The sequence below is a fragment of the Coffea arabica genome, chromosome 8e (assembly GCF_036785885.1).
Source record: "Coffea arabica cultivar ET-39 chromosome 8e, Coffea Arabica ET-39 HiFi, whole genome shotgun sequence".
NCBI lineage: Eukaryota > Viridiplantae > Streptophyta > Magnoliopsida > Gentianales > Rubiaceae > Coffea > Coffea arabica.
In genome coordinates this window covers 39,902,828-39,909,019 of record NC_092324.1, presented here as the reverse complement: position 1 = coordinate 39,909,019, position 6,192 = coordinate 39,902,828, and the positions used below count along the sequence as shown (strand labels likewise).

The 6,192-nt window shown below is 36.9% G+C and overlaps 1 long non-coding RNA gene across 1 annotated transcript; it reads left to right on the top strand.

Moving 5' to 3' along the window:
- Window positions 1-656: 656 nt before the first annotated feature.
- Window positions 657-3,727, top strand: LOC113722530 (uncharacterized). The gene is made up of 3 exons (XR_003456752.2): window positions 657-927; window positions 2,708-2,785; window positions 3,532-3,727. It is a non-coding gene; the product is annotated as an uncharacterized lncRNA (long non-coding RNA).
- The last annotated feature ends 2,465 nt before the right edge of the window (window positions 3,728-6,192 follow it).

The window sequence follows — 6,192 nt, the reverse complement described above, 5'->3', positions numbered from 1 at the left end:
ACAAAAGTTCATCAAATCACAAATATCATTTAATGTCTTTTATAAATTGTGAGGATTCGAAAATTCCATTATTTTAAAATCCCTAATTTTGGCTAAAATAATTATTTATTTGGATTTTTGCCACGAATAATATTTTCTAGCCTATTAGACCTAAGTACATGATTTTATAGTTCGTTATATTTCTAAAGTGTCTCATTTTAAAAATAATAAAATAAAAACATAGATAAATAAATAAGTATTTTCTTATAAGCCTATTTAGCGAAAAAGTGGAAACGTGTCTAAAAACTTTAGCCAATTGGGATTGCAATAAGCTAAAAATTTAAGACCTATACAATGGACCTAAAATAGACAATTTTAGGTTTAAACACACAAGTAATAACTAGTGGTACGATCGTTATAAGAGTTTTCAAAGGTTTTAATTTTTATTACGCCTAAATTAGAAATACGTGTTTTCACGTGCGCGCTTAATTGAGGGACTTTGGACCATTATTTTGGGACAATTAAGAATGAATAATATTTATATGAATGTAAGGGCCCTAGAGGTTTAGTGCACTAGTGCAACGAACGTAAGAGAAATCGGATACAAAACGCGCACGTAGGACACTAGTTATAATTGATTTGACGTAATTAATATAATAGACGTCAAGCGTCTTTCGTACGCGAAGTCATCAGAACCGCAATTCATTTCCTTTCTTCTAGCTTCATAGTCGGCCAACTGCTGCAGAGAAACAACCAAAGACTCTCACCATTTCTTTCTTCCAAAGCCATGCAAATCACTATCAAACTTCCACCAAATTCTCTCAAAATTTAACTACAACTAGCTCAATACTCGGACAACAACTTAGGCTGGAAAAGGGAGGAGTTTCATGGCTGTCTTCAGGCTTCATAGGGACCGAAATATTCTGATCTGAACAGCCATCAAAGTAGGTAGCCATCTAACTCCTTAAACTTGTTTTATGAAGTTTGATTTATGCATTTGAGCTAGAATCGTCACTCTAGTAGCTTGTATTGTTGGAAAAGTGGGCTCTATGAATTCCCACTCTTGGGTTGTTGCTGATTCTGTGCTTGATGAAGTTTATGATATCAGATTAGTGTTTAAGTTATGGATTTGTTGAAGGAAACTGCTAGAAAACTCACGTAGAGAGCAAGGGCCAAACTTGACCATTTTGCCCCTGCTCTGTTCGGCCATTTCCAGGCCAATTTTTAATGGTCTAACGGCTTGAATTGGATGTTTATAGGATGTATTAGATGTGTGAAAAATTTCATTAGAAAATATTGATGTTTGATTGAGCAAATGAATTTTTCTTGAGAAACTAGCAAGTCTGGAAAACTGTTCGCGTATGATTCTGACCAGTGGTAGTATTTTGGCTATAACTCTATCCTCGGATGTCGAAATCATGTGCCGTTGGTGGCGTTGGAAAAAAGACATTCCTGGCTTTAATTTGGTATATAATGCACGTTCTGATTCTTTGTGAGAAAGCCGAACCAAATGTTTTAAGTTCGCTGTCCTGTTGCTCTGTTCATCTGGAATGAAGTGTTCAGGCAGCAACTTGATGCCCGAATTTGAACCAGATGGGTGCCGAATTTGGAAACGATTTCTTCTGTGATATTTTAGCCCTATGAATGTATTTTCCAACGGCATAAGCCATGCTCGATTTCGAGTTAAATTGACTGAGTTGTGACTGAAACAAGTGGACTGCTCTGTTTTGGAAAAAAAACCTAATGTTGGACTGGTTTGGAACAAGATCTTGTAGTGAACTTGTTAATTGATGTTCTTGATACCAAACACTTACCAAAGGCATTATGGATGTTTCTTAGGCCTTTATTTCACAAATGAACCATGATTGGATAGTTTGCTTGATTAAACGTTTTGAAATGGGTAATGAAAGTTTAAAGGCAGATTGCCTTAAGGATTTTTCCAAACTTTGGTTGATTGAATGACCACCCTTCCGAGGGTATTTTTCCATGAAATTTGATAGAGAGATACCTGTCATATGGGAGTATTATACTGCAAAATTTGGTGTCAATCCAAGTCCGTTTCGACACTTAATGAAAGGTCCAAAGTCGGAACCAAATCTGGAAATTTTGTAACAGTCTTGAATTTCTCCCAACTTTGAGCTATCATATCTTGGTGCTCGAAACTCCGATTCCTGAGCCGCTTGTTCTGTCCAAAACTTCACTTGTACTTCTAATTGAGTTATAAGTTTCAAGGGCCGGTTTGCAACGAGTGATTTTTTCCGAATTTCCAAAGTTAGCGAAAAACCAACCCCGGCTCAATCCTGGTAATCTAGAACAGCAACTTTAGGCTCATTTTTGAACACTTTCCACTTCGATTCATGGAAAAGTGTCTTCTAGGAACTTGCAGTACTTTCTAATAGGTTTTCAACGGTATAAAGTTTTCCAATTCTCGACTTATGCCGAGTGAGTTACGATTTTTTAAAGATTCATAACAAAACTGAAAATTTTCCAACTTTCAAGGAAATAGAGTTTTTCAAGAACTCTTTATTCTTTTGATATTATCTAAACGTTTTATCCCCGATTTCCTAGATAAAGACTTAAATATTGTTGAATGTTATTAAACCTCTCTCGAACCTCTATTTACGAGTAATTGAGGTTCATTTTCACGGAATTTCCTAGAGTAATACTAGTGAACGAATTATTCCTCGATATTTGGGATATGGGTGATAATTCATTATTATTTGCTCAGGCACGCACGAGGACCTCCAAGAGGACCCTACTGTGGAAGTTTGAACTCTTCCTCCAATTTACTTGCTTGCATAACTTGGTGAGTGTCAAGTGTATGCCTACTTGAACCCTAAAGTCTTGATTCATGCTTGATTCACCTGATTTCATGCTTAGCTTAACTGATTTTGACAAAATGAAGTCGAGTGTGTACTTGATCGCACTCGTTCTCATTTGAAACGAATGACTCATGCTTAACATGATTTGCTTGGTTTACATGACTTGAAATGTCTGCTTAAACCTATCAAATGCTTGAATACATGAAATGGTATGCTATGATTGCATACGTCGATGGAGTGAATCTCCTCGACATTTACATGACAAATGGGGGACGCCCAAACTCATAGGCCGACCTTGGAACTCGAGCCGGCATGGGCTTGGTCGGGAACCTCGGTGAGCCATGAGACTCAAATGATAAGCTTGATCTATTGAGAGATCTCACTTGGCATACTCGTATAGTATCGCCTTATAAATGTAGTGCGGGCCCGAAGTGGTGTACGGTGGACGGATGGGAAGTAAGTGGTGAACTACGGATATGAAAATATCAATCCGGGTGACGGAGAGTCATCACGGAAAGATATATAAACGGTGTCGGCAAATGTGGAACTTAGCTCCTGAGAGCTTCTATATCCTTGAATTGTTTCTGGTTACAGTTTATTGGTGTTATTAATTACTTGCAAGATAATACCTGAATTGTTATTGGGCTTGTTATCTGAACTATGTGGTTGCATGTGTGTTCTTGGCCTCACGAGCGTTTTGCTCACCCTGTAGATTTGTTTTCCTTAACAGGTTTGAACTCGGAGGTAAAATGGAGAAGCCCTCTTGATGTATTTTTGTTTAGGGCTTGGTATTACTTTTGGTTATGCCTTTGGTTTTGGAATTGTACTTTTGGTATGGAAATGTAACCTTTGGACGAAATGTAATCTGTATTCTGACGTGTGGTTTGGAGAATGGATGATTATTATTAAGTTTGAATACTTCCGCATTTATTGTATTTAAGTTATTGGCTTGTGTTGTGTGGTCCGGCTATAAGTTGAATGGAATTGCTTGAGTCCTGGCGAGAGCTAGGCAGGCGTCCCGCAGATACCCTTTGGTTCGCCTTAGGGAGAAGTGGGGGCGTCACATAAATACTTGTATAGTAGAGAAAGGGAGAACATTTTACTTAATTTTGAGAAGTTGAATTCTCAGTGTTTATTTTTTCGATTAAGCAAGTGTTCTTGAGTCTAATTGTTGATTCTTGAAAAAGGTTTTTCAATTCCAGTTGTTGAAAACTCAAAGAAGAAAGAATTGAATAAAGAGATGGGGAAGAGCAGTAGTAATACTGATGACCACCGTCTTGATTATTCCGGTATTGAATTTAATACCTTTTGGATTGTGGTGGGGTCTAATATCAAATTAATGGACTGAATCCATTAATAAAGGTGACAAACGAACAATTTTATTACATTCAAAGTGTATACATTAATGACACTCACAAAATAAACATATATTAGATACTACTAAATTAAGTTTCACTCTTGAAAATATCAGCTCTAATTTTATCAAAGTCTCACTCTTGAGATATCTACTCAAAATACTCATGCAAACTTGCTCTCTAAATGTCAAACCACTATCTAAGCTCTAACTCTATTTGAGCTCTTGTTATTCTCGTATGAGGATGGGATGCCAAGAATGGCAAATAAACTCCTATTTATCCTAGTGAACACCTGACAAGAGGCTGCAATTTACCTCTTCTCATTTAATGTCCAATTGCTAGAAATTCTGATGAAGTACACAACCAAATCTGGCTTAAGAAATAAGCATGCTCCAAGCATGATTTGCTGCACACAATTCTAATGTTCTGCTGCAAATTTGGACTTTGCATTTTACAAGCTTCTAGTAGGCATAATAAATGGCTATGGCTCAGTATGGCTCTTTGTCAACAAAGTTAGTGATGACTTTTGACACTCCCCTCAGCAGTGACTTTTCTTATAGTCCTGCTGAGCATTTCCCGAAACTTAACGAATTTGCAAGAACTCAACTCTTTGTGAATATGTCTGTAACTTGATCATTTTGTGTTGACATACTTCAAGTCAACTTTTCCTTGTAATATCTTTTCTTGAACAAAATAATAGATCATTTTGTGTTGACATACTTCAAGTCAACTTTTCCTTGTAATATCTTTTCTTGAACAAAATAATAGTCAACTCAATATGCTTTGTTCTCACATGAAATACTGGATTTTCAGCCATACGAATACCTATTAGTTTTCGCAGTGTAACTGAATTGGGTAATCAATTGGTTGGTGTAAATCCTTCGTAAGTTGCACTAACCACGTGCTTTCCTATGCTGTTGAAGCGGTTGCTCTATAATCTACTTTTGTACTAAATATTGACACTGTCGGTTGTCACTTACTACGCCAAGAAATTGCGACTGATTTAAGGCTAAACATATAACTTGTGTTTGACCTCCTTGTATCATGATCACTGGCATAATTTGCATCACAAAATCCAGTCATTTTACAAGCTTCTCCTTTCGTGTACAATAGACCATAGTCAATGGTCCCTTTGATGTATCTCCAAATCTGACGCACAGCTTATAAACGTGTCTTTTTTGGATTTTACATGAATCTACTCACGATCCTAACTGCATATAATATGTCAGGTCTAGTCAAAGTAAGATATATTAACCTACCTACCAACTGTCCATACATGGTAGCATCATCAATACTTTTGTCCTCAATAGAGCAATATCTGGCATTGACTTCCATTGGAGTTGAGATAGGGTTACACTCAAGCATCCCAAATTTCTCCAACAAGTCTTTAGCATACTTCATTTGACACGAGAATAAACCTTCATTGGTCCTATCAACCTCAAGACCAAGAAAATGCTTTAGCTCCCCCAAACTCTTCATTTGGAAACGTACATGCAGGTTTTCTTTAATTCGTTGAATTTCTTCATCATCATCACATGTAATGATTAGGTCATCAGCATATACAAGAACAATAGCTAACCTTCCACTGCTCGCTTTCACAAATAAACTAGAATCTGCAGGTGCTACAGAATATCCACTTTAAAGTAAGAACTCCACTATCTTGCCATATCATGCCCTTGGTTTGGTTCTTGTTTTAATTCACATAAAACTTTTTTTCAATTTGCATACAGGACCGGTCAGACTGTGTCTCCAAACGCATGTGGTTGACCCATATAGATCTCTTGATCCAGCTCTGAACAAAGGAAAGTATTTTTGACATCCATCTACCAAAGCTTCTATGACTTGCTAGCTACAACTGTAGATAGAATTCAAACTATGGTTAACTTTGCCATTGGGCTAAACATTTTATCATAGTCTAACCTATATTTCTGAGACAATCCAAGAGCAATGAGGCGTGCCCTATACCTCTCAACTGAGCCATTTAGATAAGCCTTAATTGTAGACCTATTTGCAAGAGATAGGTTTAACAAATCAGC